General features: G+C 41.9%; 1 protein-coding gene and 1 long non-coding RNA gene across 2 annotated transcripts in view; one reads left to right on the top strand and one right to left on the bottom strand.

Annotated features, from left to right (window-relative positions):
- The window catches only part of DTD1 (D-aminoacyl-tRNA deacylase 1), a 201,742-nt gene extending 194,336 nt beyond the window's left edge, over positions 1 to 7,406 (top strand). The window contains exon 6 of the mRNA XM_042980969.1: positions 6,790 to 7,406. The gene's annotated coding sequence lies outside the window, so the exon portion shown is untranslated. The remainder of the gene's footprint in view (positions 1 to 6,789) is intronic.
- Positions 7,407 to 12,941: 5,535 nt separating this feature from the next.
- LOC122236993 lies at positions 12,942 to 19,835 on the bottom strand. The gene is made up of 3 exons (XR_006215185.1): positions 19,568 to 19,835; positions 19,066 to 19,126; positions 12,942 to 13,221 (listed from the first exon to the last, which is right to left on the bottom strand). It is a non-coding gene; the product is annotated as an uncharacterized LOC122236993 (long non-coding RNA).
- Positions 19,836 to 21,173: the final 1,338 nt, after the last annotated feature.

Consider the following 21,173-nt stretch of genomic DNA (forward strand, 5'->3'; position numbering starts at 1 on the left):
ACATCCAGGTATGGACAGATGTGAGGAATCCTCTGAGGCACCTCTGCTGCAGCCAGCCAAGGATCAGGGAGGAGCTGGGGCACCCACCCCCTCTCCTGCACCTTTCTGGGATTATAGACATGTACTCAGATTTGAAGACCTTAAAGGGGGCCAGGAGTAAATGACAGATGGTCTTCCAGTTATGTATTTGGGGTTTTTGTTGCCCATGGGCTTTTGTTGCCCCATCTGCTGAAATTTGTCATCCCAGTAGACCCCCAAAATCACCACCGAATATTCAGATATCTGTAAGAGCTGAATTAAGTAGTGACAGACAGAAGGTGACCTTGGCATTGACTGTGCTCCACAGAAAAACAGCAAGCCCCACCCCTGCCTCTGTGAGGGGAGCTGCAGTTTTCATTTGCTTTTCTTTACAAACAGGAAGAGCCCTAGGGAGCTTCACAGGACCTAAGGGAGCAGCTTGGAGCTTCCAAGGCATGAGAGAGAAAGAAAAGGCAGAAGAAAGTGGAGTGAGAAGTTGCATGAGCTTGGGCATATTTTTCTTTGAAAATGAGAAACCTTTAGAGGATACTCCCAGGGTGTTGACATTTCTGTCACATTGCAGATGTTTCTTATTTTATCAAATGAACATGGAAGTGCTAAAGTGCACCTCTGTTTTTGTCCTCTGCCTCATTCCTTCAGGCTCACTCACCTTGCTGGGAGGTCTCAAGGTTTTCTGTGAGGCTGCACCTCCCATTTCCCCCTGTGCTAGCTATGGCAGCCTCTCTGTGGGACCATGTGCTCTCTGCCTTTGATTGCAAGGTCAAGTATTGCCTCATTTGCATATTTATTTGGCTGCTGTCATTAGGGTGTGAGAGGAGCGTGCTCCTGAGCAGCACCCCACATTTCTGTCCTCAAATGTCAACATACTTGAAACCAAGCAAGGAAAGTGTTTTGGAAACTGCCATCTGTTTGCTTTTTCAACTTGACCTTTGTCTGAATAATAAGACATATCTGGCTGAGCACATTTCTTCCTAATGAGCTAGAGCAGGGTGTGTGTGTGTGTGTGTGTGTGTGTGTGTGTGTGTTGTGTGTTGTGTGTGTGTGTTCTGTTAAAGGATAGTCATGTTTTCACTGTGTTTTTCCCCTGTAGAAGGTAGAATCTCTTTCATTTCCACAGCTTTCATTTTGCTTCCTGTGTCAACGTGTGGTGGTGTTTCATGTATAAAACTAACTATGCCTCTGACATGCTGTTTCTATTTTTTTTTTTTAATTAAAAAATTTGTAGTGGTTGCCCTAAAATTTGCAGTACACATTTTTTTTAACTTGTTTTATTTTTTTATTTTTTTTTTAAATTTACATCCAAGTTAGTTAGCATATAGTGCAACAATGATTTCAGAAGTAGATTCCTTAGTGCCCCTTACCCATCCCCCCTCCCACAACCCCTCCCGTAACCCTCAGTTTGTTCTCCATATTTATGAGTCTCTTCTGTTTTGTCCCCCTCCCTGTTTTTATATTATTTTTGTTTCCCTTCCCTTTTGTTCATCTGTTTTGTCTCTTAAAGTCTTCATATGAGTGAAGTCACATGATTTTTGTCTTTCTCTGACTAATTTCACTTAGCATGATACCCTCCAGTTCCATGCATGTAGTTGCAAATGACAAGATTTCATTCTTTTTGATTGCTGAGTAATACTCCATTGTATATATATACCACATCTTCTTTATCCATTCACCCATCGATGGATATTTGGGCTCTTTCCATACTTTGGCTATTGTTGATAGTGCTGCTATAAACATAGGGGTGCATGTGTCCCTTTGAAACAGCACACCTGTATCCCTTGGATAAATGCCTACTAGTGCAATTTCTGGGTCGTACGGTAGTTCTATTTTTAGTTTTTTGAGGAACCTCCATACTGTTTTCCAGAGTGGCTGCACCAGCTTGCATTCCCATGCAGTTTTAACCTAAGTCCACCTTCAGATGACCTGTACAGCTTCACGTGTATCACATGTTATCACATGCTAATAACAGTGTCCCCACTTCCTCCCTCCCCCGTACCCCTTTCCCTCAGCTTCTTTCAGGGATTTCTCTCTCTCTCTCTCTCTCTCTCTTTATTTTTTCCCAGTTTGGGATGTTCTTAGCCATTATTATGTCAAACACTCTGCTCTGTTCTCTCTCTCTTCCTGATATTCCAATTATATGTATATCGTACCTTTTGTAATTGCCCCATGTCCTGGTTGGTCAATTCCCTTTTTCCTCCATTCTTTTTTTTTTTTTTTGAAATTTATTTATATTGAGAGTGTGTGTGTGTGTGTGTGTGTGTGTACGTGCACACAAGTGAGCAGGAGAGGGGCAGAGAAAGAGAATCCCAAGTAGATTCCATGCTATCAGTGCAGAGCCTGACATGGGGCTTGACCCCATGAAACAAAATCAAGAGTTAGATGCTTAACCAACTGAGGCACTCATGCCCCCCCACCTCCTTTTCCAATTCCGTTCTTTTCTCTCTTTGCATTTCAGTAGTTTGGAAGTTTATATTGACCTATTTTCAAGCCCACTGATTCTTCCTTTGGCTATGTCCAGTCTACTGATGAGCCCATCAAAGGCATTCTTCTTCTCTGTTATGGTGTTTTTTATTTTTAGCATTTCTATCTCTCTGCTGTATTATCCATCTGTTCTTGTATATTGTCTACTTTGTCCATTAGAGCCCTTAACATATTAATCATAGTTGTTTTTCTTTGATAATTCCAACATCTGTATTACATCTGAGTCTCACTCTGATGACTGCTTTGACTTTTCTGAGCTTCTTGAACTGGTAAATGTTTGTCTTTCAATACGTTTGGGAAATTTTAAGCAGTCTTTTGTCAGAGATTATTTTCTGCCCGTTCTCTTTCTTCTAACCTAGAGGAGGTTACTGTTTCCAAACCTTAGTGTTATTCTGGCCATTGCTATACATGAGGCTGAACTGCTTCCTCACTGATGCACAGTAGGCACATTATGTTTCTTTACCAGCAGTAGAATTGGATTTTCTGCATACCTAGCTTCCACCTCAGTTTCATTTATTAGAAAATAAATTGGCAAGAAGCTGGCCACAGTTAGTGATTCTGTTTTTTGCTGAAGTGTTGAGCTAAGCTTACAGATAACGTAGAAATATGCCATCTGATGCAGTAGGTACTACCTATGTATGGATACTTAAGTGTAAATTAATTAAAATTAAGCAAAATTTAAAATTCATTTCCTTAGTCACAGTAGCCACATTTTAAGTGCCCAGTAGCCACATCTGGCTAGCGGTTGCTATCTTGGATGGTGCTGAGGTAGAACAACCCTGTCATTGCAGAAAGTTCAGTTGGACAAGTGAAAATTCTGAATCACTGCCAGTTCTGTAAGACAGGCATGATTAAATACGTACAAATATATGTGAGAAATAGGGTAGAAGTTAAGCCCAAATTAAAAACTAATTTCTTTTGGGAGTTTCTTCCTTTAGTACACCACACCAAGGTTTCCTGTCTTAATGGGGAAATCAGATCACTGGCCCCTTATACACATCACCAGGTCAGGACCATCAGCCTCGAGTAAAGGAAGAGATTCTTCACCTTGACAGTTCAGTGCAGGCTCACTGGAATCACAATAAATGCTAGGTCAGAGTGAATCCTTCTCTGATAACGTGGACTTCTCAGCAACCCATGTTTTCTCATAGAACAGCCTTTCTTTTCTAGGTAAGTGAATTCAGATTGGATTCCTAGCTGTGGCCTGAAATAAATATATAAAATCTGGGTTCTTTTGACAGTGGTTTGGAGAGCAGGTCTGTGGTCTGTGTATCTTAACTCAAGCACTTACATCTGTGGTTGCTCGAATGGCCTACAGCCAGAAGCAGATCGGCTGGAAATCAGCATCTTTGAGAGACTCGAACAGGCTGTTGAGGAATTCCTTGCTTCTGGTGCTGGATTATCCCCCACTGCCCCCAATGTTTGCAGGCAATAAAAGAGAACCATTCCAGAAGCTTCTTTCCACAAGGCTATGAAATTATGGTGCTGTTATCTCAGGTGCTTACTACTGCCTGTTGCCTCCAGCCTGCGGGTCATGTCTGCCCTGAGATAGCTCACCTGACTCACAGGGAGTAGATGCCATCCTCTGTTGAGCTCTCATATGGAGGCACCTTACCCTTCCTCCAGGGTTTCTAAATTTTGACACCCTCTTGTGCAGAATTGTGTTTGTCAGTTTGCACATGACTTCCACTCAGTGCTTCTGATGTGGCAGGTGGACCTCACAGCTCCTCCCCACCTCCCTTTTCATATGTCTAGCTGTGTGAGTGTTATGATCTCCAGCCACTCCCACTTGACAGCCAGCAACCTGGCCTCTAGGTTTTTCCTTGGTCATGTTTAAGAAAATGAGAAGGAGCATTTGTTAAAAGTGAGATCGAAAGTAAAAGTGGCATCTATTTGACCAATCCATGTATTGTGAGGGGCAGGGGGCAGTGTCTTTCAGGTGGGACAGTGTCTACTGCTTGGCCAGAAGGCTCTTGCATGCAGTTTGGGAGCTCGTCACTCATAATATTAATGTTGATGTTATGATTAGGTGCACCTGTTGGGTATTCCAGTATTGGAACAGTTAATTCTTGAAGGAATTCTTAGTTCAAATCCTTCAGGGTCAGTGCTTAATGTAGTCCCTAGGCCTAAGTGGTTTACTGTAAACTTTGAGAACCCCTGGCATGAAACCTCTCAGGATCCCTTCTAGTTCTGTGATTCTCTGGTAGGGAACTAGAAGTTCTAAATTGTCTTCCTCGTAAAATTTCTTTTGAAAGCCATTTTGTATTATAGAACTAATGCTCATTCATCACAGAAAATTTTTTAAAATGCCAGAATGCTCAAAGAAAATAAAAGTCACCCGCCATCTCATCAAAGATAATCATTATTAACATAATGCTTTTATAACAATTTCTCTAATCAGATAATTCTGTATCTTTCTCTAATTTTACGTACTTAAAGATAGACTGTATATATAATGCCACTGCTTTCATCATCTAATGGAATATTGTGAACATTATCATTATGTAAACCTTATCATTTCCATCTGCACATCAAACATTGGAAGCATAAATTTATTATCTCAAAGCTTTAAAACATCTAGGATATTTATCTGAAGTAATTGTAAAAGAATAATATATTAAAGCAGGGTCCCAAAGCTCATTTTAAGTTCAAAACAAAGGTTTTAATCTGCACCAAGATGAAGTTCCCCAAGGGTCAATGTGAGATCCAGTTTCAGGATTTCAGTTATTACTATTGCAGATGAGGAAAGAGGCTTTAATACACCCAGGTGCCTATGTTTGGGTTACTATCTTGATTAAAATATAGGAGCAAATGGACTGCTTTTCTTGACTTAAAAATACAACTAAATATGGTCCCCAGGAATTATATTGTATAATCCCTATTCCTTTGTGGTCTTTGAGATCTCTTAGAAATAGTGCAACACTATGGTGGGTTTTAGAGCGTGAGGGTAGGCCTTGGGGGAAATTTTAGTTCCTTGTGTGGGTCTAGAGAACTGAAGAACATAGCTGAAGTTATAATTAGCCTTTCTGGTGTGGGCCCATGGGCCTCCATGTCAAGCTGGGCACAGGAATGGAAGGCTGTTAATTCTATTGAGGCATCTGCTCATAATACAACCCTTTGTTAAGAATGTGACCTGTGCTGAGTGTACCCAGAAGCATATTCACAGATGTGGTATCACTGTGCAACCCACTATTACCAGAATCTTCTGCTTTTACCAAAGTTCATCCAATTAGATTTTAGATCTGAGAGAATAGAAACTGCTGTGTTAAGTTTGGGGTTTAGACTCTTGGTTGACAATTGCCTGCTTCATAGATCTTGGCAAGACCAGCTGGTTTTTGTTGTAGCCTCAGAATTACAGAAGAAAACTTGAGGCACTTGGAGATTTTATACTGAAGAGCCTACCATTATCCTTTGAGCAGCATTAAAAATATCCCAAAAGCAAGTGTTTAGCTTATTCCCTGTCTCTGTGCTTTATTTAGGTTCCTCTCTGCCTCCCTCATTATTAAAAGTTTTTGGAAATAAGGTTTTGTATCTTTTTTCAAAGAATTTGTCCATTTCATCTGTGTCGTCTAATTTGTGGGAATTACACCATGGTATGTCCTTTTTTATCCTTTTAATGTCTATAAAACATGTAGTGATGTTGCCTCTTTGATTCCTGATATTCATAATTTATGCCTTCTTTTTTCTTGGTAAGTCTGGCAAGAGGTTTATCAGGTTTATTGATCTTTCCATGTATTTTTTGTTTTTGCTTGAAATTTCATTAGTTTCTATTCTACTCCTTATTGCCTTGGGTTTACTCTTTTATTCTTTTAGTTTCTTATGGTGGAAACTCAGATTATTGATGTGACATCTTCTTTTCTAAGGTAGCCATTGAATGCTATGAATTTCCCTCTAAGTGCTGCTTTAGGGAGTATCACAGATTGTGATATGTTGCATTTTCATTCACAGTCACGTTTTAACCTATTTTCTAATTTGCCTTGTGATTTCTCTTTGATCAAAGGCCATTTAGAAGTGAGTTAATTCCCAGGTATTTAGTGTCTTTCTGAGCTCTAAGAATGAGGTTCTAATAAATTGGAGACTTTGATGAGGTGTTTGGATTTATATGTGACAGCTTGGCAGATTTTTCGTAGTAAAGTGAAACTCTGTCACGGTGTTGTCATTGTATGGACTGAAAGGGTATCTTCAGCTATTTTTTTAATGCTTGGTAATATTTTTAAAATAGGATTTGAAGGCACCTTTTCCTGTAATGTGTCTTATCTTTGTTCTTTTTAGTGCATTATCATCGGGTGGAACTGGATCCTGAAAAATTCATGGAAGATGCTAAGTACCTACACTGCTTTAAGAATTTGGAACTGAATCATGAAAAGGAAGACAGAAAGAAGAAATAGGGAACCTGAGTAGCCCTGCAAAAACAAAGCAGAATGAAACCAAACACCACCACCAAAGGAACGTTACCATTCTCTGTTGTTGCTGTGGTCTGACGGAAAGGTGGGTGCCGGCAGTGCAGGGGAGCACACCCCGTGCGTATTGCAACAGGACAGACACCCATGCTCCCCCCACAGAAAGACTTTGCTGGTTCCTGTGAGTTCTTGGCTTGCTTTTGGAACAGGCTGGTCCAGCGTTATTTGTCACCGAGTCCTCCTTTCACACTGTGGTGTATTTCTGCGTGTCCATGATGGGTCGCAACTGCAATTCATGCTGTCCATGCTCTTCCCAACACCGCCTTAGCCAGAGCCCGTGTTAAGGTGTACAGAGAACAGACTTTAGTGATAATGTATTGTGTAAGACCTTTGCATCTTGTAAATTTTCTCATTTTTCTAAAAAGAAATAATAAAATTCCAAACCTCAACAAACCACTTTATTATTAAACAAATCCTGCTGTGTTTCTGCTTAATGATTTTATCTGTAGAAATACAATGTGTCTGACCCCACTCTGTGCATATTAGTTTTAAATAACCCTGTTGCAAGAGGCGTTCCCTGAGTGGCCCACACAGGCCTCTGATTCCATGGTGAGAGCCTATCAGTGGCAGTTTGTAGTTGATGACATTTTACTCCAACATGGGAAGGGAAAAGAATGGCCAAATGATGGAGACTAAGTGTGGCTGCAATCTCTCATTTATCCAGCATTGGGAGGTGGAGAAAGGCCACAGCATGTTGGACCACACAGATGCCCCTTTTCCAGGAGCTGAATGGTTGTCCATATATCCAACCAGTATTCTCACAGTTCTGTGAAGAAGGAACTGTATTCTGCCAAAGAGTTTCTTAGCTAATTTTACTGTTATTAGTGGCACAGCTGTACTGGTCGTTTTTAGACATTATATGATGTTAGCAGTTACATATATATTATTATATGGAATATATATTTATATGACATCTATAGTATTTTAGTGCTTATACAGAGTTATCCTCTTTTGAAATACTTCTTGCCCAACTGTAAAGGAGACATTTTTATTTGGCATTTTTGTAATGCTGAAATTCTATCTGTGACCTTTATAACTGAGCCTGTCTAATCTGACCCAGTTGTCTACTTCAAAGAAAAACATAGTTAGAAAATGTGAGGAAAAGAAAGCTCAAATTACACCTCTAATATGCATTCAAGTACAAGGATATGGAATTGGAAAGGGGTTTGCCAGACTGCCTTTCTCTGAACCAATACAGGTGGTCTGGGATAATCCATGATAGCAATAAACTCTGGATTTGAAATCATTACATTCCAGATGCAAATCCCTGGTCAGGGATGGGATGCCCAGTTGGATGGGCAGTGAGGTCCAAGAAGCTCTCCTGTTTGAATTATCTACATAGGCTTTTACAGAATGAATTAAAATTCACTTTAAAGATACTCCAAACTACAGTTTTGTAAACTTGGCTTAGGGTCATGGACTTGCTGAACACATTTGTCAGACATTTCTCTGCCACAACATTTTATCACCACCAATTAATGCTTGCTGAACAGCTGCAACCTGTCCTTGTGCTAATGGGGAATGAGGATGACATAGAATAGCTAATGTACTTGACGTCTGGACGGTGGGAAAATGATAAAGACCCTTGGAGCCCACAGTTCAGTTCCTGGATCTCATTTTAAAGGGACATAGACAAATTGGGGCATAAGCAGAGTCATGTGGGTCGTTTGCTGAAAACCATAAAGGAAGAAGGACTGAAGGGGAGAAACCAAACTCTGAATATTTGAAAGATACGAACAAGATACTTGGGTCGGGAGCAAAATAGGAGTAATAAGTATAAGTTGCATTAACATAGATGCTGGCTTGATATAAGGTAACGCTTTCCAACATGATTCAAAAGTAGATGTCGATGTCAGGACGGTTCAGCATTTGGGCAGAAGTTCTGAGCCTACTTACATGTGGCGAGAATTTTAATTAAAAAATCTTTCCTCCCTGATAGTATGTAGTGATTGTCAGAACCTGTAGGTAGCACTGGATTGGAGGAAGGTTTTCCCTCATCCTGAAGTCCACTTTAAGCTCCTAGAAACAGAAGCAGCAGCATGTACACTAAAGACTGGCTCCATAGGGTCTAACCACAGGCCAAGGTTGTGCAAAACAACAACAACAAAAACACCCGAAAGCTCAGGATGAATCCCCATGAAACCCACAGCTGCATCCAAAAAGAAGTTAATTCTGCCTTCCCCCTCCCCTTCGCTCTGTTTCTGAAGGTCATTTCTTTTTTTTTTTTTTTTTTTTTTTGTGTGTGTGTGTGTGTTTTTTTTTTTTTTTTTTTTTTTATTTATTTTGGGGACAGAGAGAGACAGAGCATGAACGGGGGAGGGGCAGAGAGAGAGGGAGACACAGAATCGGAAACAGGCCCCAGGCTCCGAGCCATCAGCCCAGAGCCCGACGCGGGGCTCGAACTCAACGGACCGCGAGATCGTGACCTGGCTGAAGTCGGACGCTTAACCGACTGCGCCACCCAGGCGCCCCCTGAAGGTCATTTCTAACCCTTACTGTGGAACTCATGGCTAAAATTAGATTTGGGGTCCAGTTCCTCTTGTGGAGTATAAAACTCAGTCTTTACACCCTCCTAACATCTCCTCCTGTTTTCTGCTTATTTTTAAGCTTGCTTTTTATGGTCCATTAACACATCATTTGAATGGGGATGGGAGAGGAGAATCGTCCCTTGTATGGCTTCTCTGAGAAGGCTTGGCAGACTGCAGGCCTGTACTTTAAACAGAACACTGTCTGATAACACTGGGTAGCAGGGTCCGTTTCATCTTGCCTTTCATGGCTTACTTTATAGGAGACCAAGCTCTTGGGAGACACACAGCATAGACCAAAGAAAGGCATGTCCTGGGGCTGGACATAGCGTCCCCTCATGGTTGGTGGTCCTTAGGAAGGCATTTTCTCTACCAAGTTGCATCCTGCAGAGATGGGTGCACACTGGCAGATGGAGAAAGCGCTATTACATTGAGTTGATCATAGGGAACAAACATTCCGCAAACACACTGTTTCCTCTGACATGCTGCCGTTTTAGTCACTCCCAAACCAGGGAGGTGACCTTTTCTGTCCAACTGGTTTATCAGAGTTCTTGCCCTTTTTCAGCCAGGCACTGACAGAATTCTTGATTTGCAATTCATTACTGATTTGGCTCTTTTAGGAGTAGAGTTAACCTCATTTTAGAAGTCCTGGAATAATATCAGAGGTAGAGCCTCCCATTGATCATATGCAGGAAGAAGATGGAAAATCACGATTTTGAGGCAGGTCTGCCTCTCACTGCTGCTGCTGCTAATGTCTTTGTCCTCTTCTGGGGTGCCAACACATGCATTAAATTTGTAGAGGTCTGGAAAACAAAACCTTAAATTCCCATCACCAAAGTATCTATTAGTGATGGTATTTTAGATTTATTAAACAATTTTTGATAACATAGTTCATATATGTAGTGGCCCTTGAAATAACTCTGCTTGTTTTTGAATCTTCCCCAAGATTTGGTGCATGAGAGGCTCCGTCATCAAGCAGGAAACGTGCTGAGGTGTCTGTTGAAAGAGATTCCGCCGTCATCCTATAGCAGGGGGTGGGCTCAGACCAGGCCTGGGTCTAAGGTGGCCATCTCCCAAAGGGAGCTGAGGTCTGGGGGATGGGGTGGAGTTGGCCAACTGAAAGGGGCACGCCATGGAGGAGGGCAAACCATCAGGTGCAGCAGAGGGGGGCTCAAGCAGGCCGGTGGGGCTGGATTCAGGGAGACAGGAGGCATGTGGAGGGACATGGACAGACACAGGTGGGGAGCAGGGACAGGACCCGCAGAGGTCTGGTGAGTTGTGATTATGTACTTAGGCTTCATCCGTCTCCCTCTTTCTCCAGGCTGACTTGTTCTAGTTCCTCTGTAGTTTCTCACGTGGCACAGCTTTGACAGTGACCTGCCTGGAGGACTGGGTGCAGCTCTGCTGGTGTGGGGTGACCCAGGCCACTGGACAGTAGTGTGGAGGTCTCAACAGGCCAAGGGGTGGCCCAGACTTGGAGTTGCATCCTGGCTGTGCAGTGGACGTGCCCCATGATCTCGGCACAGCGTACATGTTCTTTCAGCTCTCTGAACTTCATCCTCTTCCCGTGTGTCTGGGGCATGGTTAGGGTTAAATAAGATGTACACAAGGCGTTGGGCATGGTGCCTTATGGCGGCACACACTTGGGATGCCGGCACACACTTGGGATGCCGGGCCACATCCCTGTGATAATGCATCTCATTGTGACTGAAGCTGCTTTCTTTCAGTGGCTTGCATCATGTCTCTGGCTCTCACCAAACCTTCAAGTAACTAAAATCTTGCTGTTGTTGTTGTTGTTGTTGTTTTTAAATTTTTTTAAGTTTATTTATTTTGAGAGAGAGAGAGAGAGAGCACATGCAAGTGAGGGAGGGGCAGAGAGAAGGAGAGACAGAATCCCAAGCAGGCTCTGCACCATCAGCACAGAGCCCAGTGAGGGGCTTGAACTCACAAGCTGTGAGATCATGACCTAAGCCAAGATCAAGAGTTGGATGCTTAATCAACTGCACCATCCAGGTGCCCCAATCCCATTTTTTTTTTTTTAATTTTTGTTTTTGCTTTTGTTTTTTTAACTAAATTCCTGTAGCCACTGTCTGGCCTGTGAGGAACCCACATGAAGAACTGAATTCTGTTCCTATTGGGCTAGGCTGTGGAAATATTTCAAATGGTATGCTGGCTATTTCTCCCAGCTTTGTGTCATCTTCAGACCTATTTTCTGTGTTTTTGTCCAAGTCTAGGCTAACCCCAATGCACGGGATAGAGTTGGCCCTTCATTAGAAACCTTCTTTCAGGTCAGTAGCTGCATTATTTATATTCCCATTCAACCCCCTTTCCTCCATCCCATGTCACCCTTTTCTGCGGAAATCATGCTACACTGTTTTCACAGTATTTTGGTGGTTAACCCAGTAATCCTGTCAGAAAAAATATTAGTACCATACAGCACGTTACTTGTGAACTCGTGCTGGCTTCTAGCGTTCCCTGTGTTCTTTACCACAGGCTCACAGACCATCTGCTTCATCATTCATTCTAGAATGTTTTCAGGAATCTGCATCTCACTGGCCTGTGTGCTGTGCCTGGAATCTGTCTTTTGAAACTGGGATTTTTGACATTTTTGGTCTTCTCTCCCCTCTTTTCTTTTCAGAAGACTATTTTTCAGAGTTACAAGTAGTACGTCTGTTCCATGATCAATTCTGTAGGTAATTTCAGGACTTCTGAAACTTCAGTTCACTCAGAGACCCTAGTAAGTCTGTCTCTTCCCCCACCATGGGCTTCAAGTCCCCTTTTATGATATTTCTTTTTCTTTTTGAAGTTTGAAACATTTGCCATACAGTACTAGATAAAATCACTACCTTAACTTGAGCATGTGTTTGGGACTGAAAGCTATTCTGAGTCCTTTATGTATATCAACACTTGAAATCCCCACAGCCCTTTTGTTGTTCCCATTTTGCAGCTGAGGCAACTGAGACTTAGAGAAGTGAGCTGTCAAGAGCTGCGAAGGGCTTGAGATCTTGCCCTGTTGACACAGTAGCCAGCTGGCCTGCCACACAAAGTCTCCTGGGTGCCGGCAGCACACAGGAGGCCCCAGTCCAAGACAGGGCTGAGCTTTGTTGCTCACAGCACTAGTGGGAGCTCGTGTCAGCATTTGTGCCAACTCCCTGCACCCCAGCTTCCATAGATGACACCGAGGAGGGCCAGGTGAGGCCTCACACACAGCGGGTTATGCTACAGAAGAACCCAGAAAACCCAAATCTTTTATGATGCCTGACCTTTGCTCTGGAGAGAGATACACTGTCTCTCTTCCAAGGCTGTTTGCTACTTAAATATCCTCAGAAATATAGTCAAGCAAAGATAGTCAACACCTGTGCTCACAAGATGTATAGAGACACCAGAGACCATGAGTGTCGTCACCCCATCAGTCACCCCGTCACCCAGATCAGTCCGTGAGCAGGTAGTGGAGTCAGGGTTCAGAGCCAGGCTGGCAGACCCTAATGGACGGCCACTGCCATGACAACATGAAGGTGCCCTCCTGACACACCGTTCTCATCACCTGACATCGTTCTCATCCCTCCTTTCCTTACCACTCATTTCATCCATGCCGCGTCACTTCGCGATGTCTGTGTCCAGAACCCCTCTCTGCTCTTCCCTGAGGCTGACCATGTGTGCTTACTTCCAGCTTCCTGTCAAGTTCGGACCAGGGGAGGCATCAGCAGATGCTCTGAGGACTGAGAGAATGAAGGCTTGGTGTGGGTTTCCTGGCTCCTTCCCTCCATGAAGGCCAAGGCCGCAACCCTTCCAGGCAGCCATCTCCCACAGCTCCCCCTGCCTTCCCCATGCCACAGCCTGCTGCCGTGGCCCAGCTGCCCTGTCTCAGGGTTTCCTTCTCTGTGAAATGTGCAGCCCCCTCAACTGTGCCTGCGTGCTGAGATTGAAGCCACAGGGCTGTTGCCAGCTCAGGGTTAATTTCTTTGAAAAATTGTGGGGATTTTTCTTTCCTAGTCCTTCCTATGTCACGTACATTGTGTAATGGTTTTACCTGAGCCCCCTTTCCCCTTTTGCTTTGAAGTCCCCAGTCAAGGTCCTGCATTTCAAGTGTTCGCTGCCCTGGTGTTGCAGACCAGAGAAGGCCTGGACCTTCTTCCTCTTCTAAAACTCACCTTATTTTTATTTATTTTTTTAATGTTTATTTTTAAGAGAGAGAGAGTGTGAGTGGGTGAGGGGCAGAGAGAGAGGGAGACACAGAATCCGAAACAGGCTCCAGGCTCCAAGCTGTCAACACAGAGCTCAACATGGGGCTAAAACTCATGAACTGTGAAATCATGACCTGAGCAAAGTCAGATGCTTAACCAACTGAGCCACCCAGGTGCCCCTAAAACTCACTTAAAGGAAGAGATGGTAACACCCCATGTGTCCCTAGGTCTCTTGGTTTCTACCCAAATATCAGAACTTTTAGACTTGCACTGTCCAATTTAGTAGCCCCCTAGTTACATGTCACTAAATTAATTAAAATTAAATAAATTTAGGGGTGTCTGGGTGGCTCAGTCTGAGCATCTGACTCTTGATTTCGGCTCAGTCCCACGTGGGGCTCTCTGCTGAGCGTGGAGCCTGCTTAAGATTCTGTCTCTCCCTCTGCCCCACTCATGTGCTCTCTCTCTTTCTAAAATTAAAAATATAATAAAATAAAAATGCCACATTTTATTTATCCATGTATTCATCAACAGACACGTAGCTTGTTTTCATATCTTAACTTTTGTGAATTATGCTGCAATGAATATGGGAATGTTGGTGTCTCTTTAAGATGCTGATTTTGTTTCCATCGCTTATATACCCAGAAGTATGATTGATGGATCATGTGGTAGTTTTATTTTTAATGTTTTGAGGAGCCTCCATACTGTTTTCTGTAATGGCTGCACCAATTTACATCCCCATGGACAGTGAACAAGGGTTCCCTTTTCTCCACATCCTCACCAGCACTTGCTATCTCTTGTCTTTTTGATATTAGCTACCCTCACAGTGATATCTCATTGTAGTTTTGATTTGCATTTCTCTGATGACTAGTGATGTTGAGCCTCTTTTCATGTGCCTGTTGGCCATTTGTATATTTTCTTTAGAGAAATGTCCATTCAGCTCCCCTGCCCATAAATCAGGTTGTTAGTATTGTTATCATCATCATCATTATCCTCATCATCATTTTTGCTATTTTTTTTGACATGTATAAAGTTCTTTATGTTTTGGATTTAACTGCTTATCACATATATAGTTTACAAACATTTTCTTCTATAAGTTTGCCGTTTCATTTTGGTAACTGTTTCTTTTGCTGTGCAGAATCTTTATAGTCACTGATTTAGTCCCACTTGTTTTTGTTTTTGTTGTTTGTGATTTTGGAGAAATCATTGCCAAGGTCAAGAAAGTTTTTTTCCTATGTTTTATGCTAGGAGTTGTTTTTCTTTTTAATTTTTTTTGATGTTTATTTATTTTTGAGAGAGAGAAAGAGAGAGCATGAATGGGGGAGGGGCAGAGAGAAAGAGGGAGACACACAGTCCAAAGCAGGCTCCAGGCTCTGTGCTGACAGCTTAGAGCCCAAAGTAGGGCTCAAACTCATGAACTGTGAGATCATGACCTGAGCCAAAGTCAGATGCTCAACCGACTGATCTACCCAGGTGCCCCTTATGCTAGGAGTTGTATGACTCAGATCTTAGACTCAGATCTTCATTCCACTTTGAGTTACTTCTGCGAGTAGTGTAAGATAGGGGTTCACTTTCATTCTTTGGCTTGTGGCTGTCCAGTTTTCCTAGCACCATTTATTGAAGAGACTATCATTTTCCCTTTGTGTGTTCTTGGCACACTTGTCAAATATTAGTTGACTTATGTAGGTTTGTATCTGGGCTTTCTGTTCTTTTGATCTCCATGTCTGTTTTCATGCCAGTACCATACTGTTTTGATTACCATAGCTTTGTAATACAGTTTGAAATCAGGATGTGTGATGCTTCAGCTGTTTTCTTTCTTCAGATTAGTTTGGCTGTTTGGGGTTTTTGGTGGTTCCATATGAATTTTAGGATTGTTTTTTCTATTTCTGTGGAAAATGCCAATTAAATTTTGATAGAGATTGCATTAAATCTGTAGATCAATTTGAATAATATGGATATTTTAATAATATTAATTTCTCCAATCCATGAGCATGGAATATCTATTAATTTATTTGTGTCTTCCTCAATTTCTTTTATCAGTGTCTTATATTTTTCCATGTATAGGTTAAATTTATTCCTAAGTATTTTCTATTTTTGATGCTGTTGTAAATGGGGTTATTTTCTTAATTTCTCTTTCAAATAATTTGTTGTTAGTGTATTGAAGTACAAATGGGGGTGCCAGGGTAGCTCAGTCGGTAGAGTGTCCAACTCTTAATTTTGGCCCAGGCCATGATCCCAGGGTTGTGGGATTGAGCCCTGCATTCTACATGCTGAGTGTGAAGACTGCTTAAGAGTCAGTCAATATCTCTTTCTCTCTACCCCCCCCCCCACTTCTGCCACTTTCCCCTTCTCACACACTCTCTCAAAATAAAAAAAGAAATGCAAATTATTTTTATATACTGATTTTGCATGCTGCAACTTAACTGAATTTGTTTATTCTAACAGTTTCTTGGTAGAGTTTCCATATATATATATATATATATATATATATATATATATATATGATCATGTCATCTGCAAACAGATAATTTTACCTCTTCCTTTCCAGTTTGGATATCTTTTATTTCTTTTTCTTGCCTATTTTTTTCTGGCTAGGACTTCAAGGACTGTGTTGAATAGAAATGGGAATAGTGGGCATGTTTGTCTTGTTCCTGATTGGTTTTGACCATTGAGTCTAATTTTAGCTATGAGCTTGTATATTTGGGCTTTATTATGTTGAAGTACATTTCTTATTTACGTGATTTATTGAGTTTTTATCATGAAAGGATGTTAAGTTTTGTCAAATTCTTTTCTACACCTATTGAGGTGATTATATGACTTTATCCCTCATTCTGTTAATGTATCACTGATTTGCATATGTTGTAACTATCCTTGAATCCCAGGGATAAATCCAACTCGATCATGGGTATTATCCTTGTAATGTGTTGATGAATTCCATTTGCTAGTATATCGTTGAGTATTTTTGTGTCTATATTCATCAGGGATATTGGCTTATAATTTTCTTGTAGTGTCCTTGTCTGGCTCTGGTATCAGGGTAATGCTAGCCTCATAGTATGAGTTTGGAAGTGTTCCCTCCTCTTCAGTTTTTGGAAGAGTACAAGAAGGATTGTTAAATCTTCTTTAAATGTTTGGTAGAGTACAGGGGCACCTGGGTGGCTCAGTTGATTAAGCGTCTGACTTTGGCTCAGGTCATGATCTCGCGGTTAGTGAGTTCAAGCCCCACATTGGGCTCGCTAATGCTGTCAGCACAGAGCCTGCTTCAGATCCTCTGTTCCTCTCTCTCTGCTCCTCCCTACTTTCACTCTCTCAAAAATAAATAAAACATTTTAAAAATGTTTGGTAGAGTTCACCCATAAAGCCATCAGGTCCTTGGCCTTTTATTTTTGTGGAGGTTTTTAACTACTGATTCAGTCTCCTTACTAGTAATTGGTTTATTCAAATTTTATATTTCTTCATGATTCAGTCTGGGTAGAAAAAGAACAAACTAAGTTCAAAGCAGAAAAAAAAGGAAATAACAAAGATCAGAGCAGAAATAAATGAAATAGAGACTGGAAAAACAATAGAAAAGATCAATGAAACTAAAAGCTATTTTTTTGAAAAGATAAACAATATTGACAAATCATTAAACAAACCAAAAAACAAAAAAAGAGGACTCAAATAAGTAAAATCAGAAATGAGAGACCTTGCAGTTGATACCACAGAAATACAAAGGATTGTAAGAGATAACTATGAACAATTGCATCCCAACAAACTGCATAACCAGGCCAGGTGCTGACAGCCTCCCATATGCCTTCCGAGGGCAGAGCTGAACACCAGGTTTGTGTGATATCTCCTGATCCTGCAGAGTTGGCCAACTTTCTGTGCATGATCCCTGGCTGTCTACAGAGGCTTGTACTTGTTGCTGCCCTTGGTAACTACACAGGGAGCTGTCCGTGGAGGACGGGTTATGTGAGTGAGGTGTGCAGAACATTGGGGTGCCAGTGGGCCAGTTGGGGGGATCTACAGGTGAAGCATCTCTATTGGCCTATGGGTGAGGTAGTTAGTAGGATCCACATCTCTTTGATGCTTTTGCAGACATGACCCCTGTGCTGAACAGTTCTGTGCTAGAACCAGAGAAGAATCATCACCATTATGTAAATGAGGTCACCAAGAGGAAACTGACTTGCTTGAGAGCAAAGAAATAGTGATGCAGCCATGGCTTGAACCTAGGGATCCTGTTGGGACTCACTACTTTTTCATTTGTTCATTCACTCAGCAGTCTGTCAACTACTGTACTAGCTGCTGGGCACATGCAGACAAATGTAACTGAGCCCTGACCCCAGGATGCACAATCTGCTGAGAAGACAGACAGGCAGATGGAGACCAGAGCACGGTGATGAGTGCTTCAGTACATTGAGCAACAAAGGCCTCTGAGGATGGCTGAGCAAGCATTCCAGAACATCTGGGGAAGTGACATTTGAGGGGGATTTCCAGGGAAGGTTGGTTGGTGGTCTGGGTGGTATCCTGAGGGCAGCACCAGCACTCTAAGCTCTGAACCATTTGGTGTGGTATTGAGAAGAAATGGGCTTTGGTCTCAGGGTCTTGTCTCTTCTTGGGCCAGGCACAGAGGCAGGCTTTGCCTTATTTGTGGTATAATGAATGGGTGCTCCTCACCCCCAGAGGCTCTGTATGGGATATGGGAAAAGCCACTGGTGGCCTAGGGGGTGGCATTTGAAGCAGATTGAGCAGAAAGAACAATATGCATTGGTCAGAAGCCCCAAGTCTGGCTTCTCATCCTATGCAGTTTCTCAGCCTTTTTACCTCTGAGTCTCTTTCTTGTCTGTAAGGTGGCTGTGCCTCTTGCATGTGAGACTCAAGGCTGTTATGTCAGGGGACAGGTACAGCAAGATGGCAGCTGCTCCACTGATGGTTGGCAGCAGAAGAGAGGACAGGGTTGGGAGTAGGGGGCTTTTGCCTGCTTTCCCTGCAAACTCTGGGCCCTAGACTTGGGTTCTGAAAGTTATGGGCTGGGATCAGATCAGGGAGCAAGAGGGCATAAGAGAAGCCTGCTGGGTCTCTGCGGGCATCCTGCTGACTTCAATTTTTGGGTTACTCTTTGGCATACATCGATGCAAGTATTGCTGCTCAAAAGGAAAACAGAAATTCCACACTGATAACTGACAGCAAAGCAATGTTCTTTCCACGTCTCTCCCTACTTCCTCAAGATGGGATGTATCCAAATAAGGACAGGGAAAGAAGAGGCCCTCCCTGCCCAGGGGGTAGTCCCAGAGAGAACCAAACCAAGCTGTGCTTTGATTGAGAACAAGGCCTCAGGCATAATTGTGTTCAACCCCGGCAACCATTCACCTTTGAATAGAGTGGGGTTGGTTCCCCCCGACATACCTTATTCCAGATGCCCTTCCTTCCCAAGATGGCAGTTACGCATTTTAGTTAGATCACCTCTCTGAAAAGCAGTGTATATTAACAAAAAGTAAATACACTATATTTTGGCATTTTGGGGCCAGTGATACGGAGAGACTAAAAATATGAAGGAAAAAAAATCCCTGGATTTCCAGGAATGTAGAATTGCAACCTATTATTTTATTATGTGGTTTAAAGGATTACTTTTTAAGCCTTTTATTTGGAAATAATTTAAACTTATGGAAAAGTTGCAAGAATAGTGCAAAGAATAGTGCAAAGAACCCATATATCCTTTATCCAAATTTGCTTACTGCTAACATTTTGCCCCATTTGCTTTATCATTTCTCCCTGCCCAAATACATAAACATACACATTACCTAAATATATACATATAGATATACACAACCTCAGTTTAATGTTCTTTAATGTACTTATTCTAATTTTGTTGAATGACCCATTAATGTCCTCTGTTGCTACATTTTACCTTTCAGTACTGGATTCAGTCTAGGATCAGGCTGCCTTTCTGTAGCTTCTTTTTCTTCCAGACTAGCAGAGCACTACCCCACTGTGGCATAGTTTCCTCATCTGTAAGATATGGGAGCCAGAGTGGCTGACATCTGAGTTCTGTGATTATCTGATGGCCTGGGGTGTCCAGCACAGTGTTCTACGTAATAAGGTGTTCTTTAGATGTTTAATGGAAGTCCGCTTTCCAGAAGGATTAGGACTAGTTTTCTATTTGAGGGAGCATTTGTGTCTCCTCCCTCTTTAAAACAGGACTGCTGGCATTGGAAACAAATCTAAAGGTTCTAGTCTGGTCTCTAAGAGATCACAAAGGTAACTGTCTAAAGTAACAATGGTAAAAATGTATTTGGTCATCACAGCATATGGATAAGTGAAAGGAACAATAGCAATGTCACCAAACATGTTGGGGGCAGGCGGGGGGGGGGGGAGAAAAATCTGTTACAGCGTACCTGAACTACAAGAGGAACAGAATAGTGTTTTTTGATGGTGAACTTAGATTGGTAAAAATGTACATTTTATTACTTGCTTTCTTACTTAACTAGATTGCTGGTTTGTTATAAAAGGATATAACTCAGAAACAACATAGGGGCAGGCATGGAGAGGTGCATAGGGCAGGCAGGCATGGAGAAAGGACACAGAGCTCTCATGTCCCCCTGGCCCCCACACTGCCACAAGTTCACCAGTCAGAAAACTCTCTGAAATGTGTATTTTAACCTATAGGGCAACTACTATATGTTTTCTATAAGAAAACTATTTTCAAAATAAAGACTGATAGGTTAGAAATAAAGGGATAGAGAGGGATGGACCATGCTAATAATAATCAAGAGAAAGCTAGAGCAGCTATATTAATTTCAGACAGAGAACGCATCAGAACAAGGAAAATGATTAACAAGGATAAAGAGGGGTACTACATCATAATAAATGGGTCAGTTCTCCAGAAAGACATAACAATGTATGTACCTAACAACAGATCATCAAAATATGTCAGGCAAAAATTGATAGAGCTAAAAAGAGAAATAGACAAATCCACTATTGTAGTTGGAGACTTCAATATCCCCCTGTCAGTAATTGATAGATCAAGCAGGCAGAAAATCAATAAGGATAGAGTTGACTTGAACAGCACTATCAATCAACTTGATCTAATTGACATTTATAGAACACTCCATCTACCAACAGCAGAGTACACATTTTTCTTAAGCTCACCAAGATAGACCACATTCTGGGTCATGAAACACTAACAACTTTAAAAGATTAGCAACCATACACAATCATTTGCCAGACCACAATGGCATTAGACTAGAAACCAGTAACAAAAATATTTAGGAAATCCCCAAATATTTGGATATTAAACTACATACTTCTTTAAATTTTTTTTAAATGTTTATTCAATTTTTGAGAGAGAGAGACAGAGACAGAGACAGAGCATGAGTGGGGGAGGGGGTAGCAGAGAGAAAGAGGGAGACACAGAATCTGAAGCAGGCTCCAGGCTCTGAACCTATGCAGTGCTCTAACTCACTGACTGCGAGATTATGACCTGGGCTGAAGTCAGACACCCAGCTGACTGAGCC

The sequence above is a fragment of the Panthera tigris genome, chromosome A3 (assembly GCF_018350195.1).
Source record: "Panthera tigris isolate Pti1 chromosome A3, P.tigris_Pti1_mat1.1, whole genome shotgun sequence".
Taxonomy (NCBI): domain Eukaryota; kingdom Metazoa; phylum Chordata; class Mammalia; order Carnivora; family Felidae; genus Panthera; species Panthera tigris.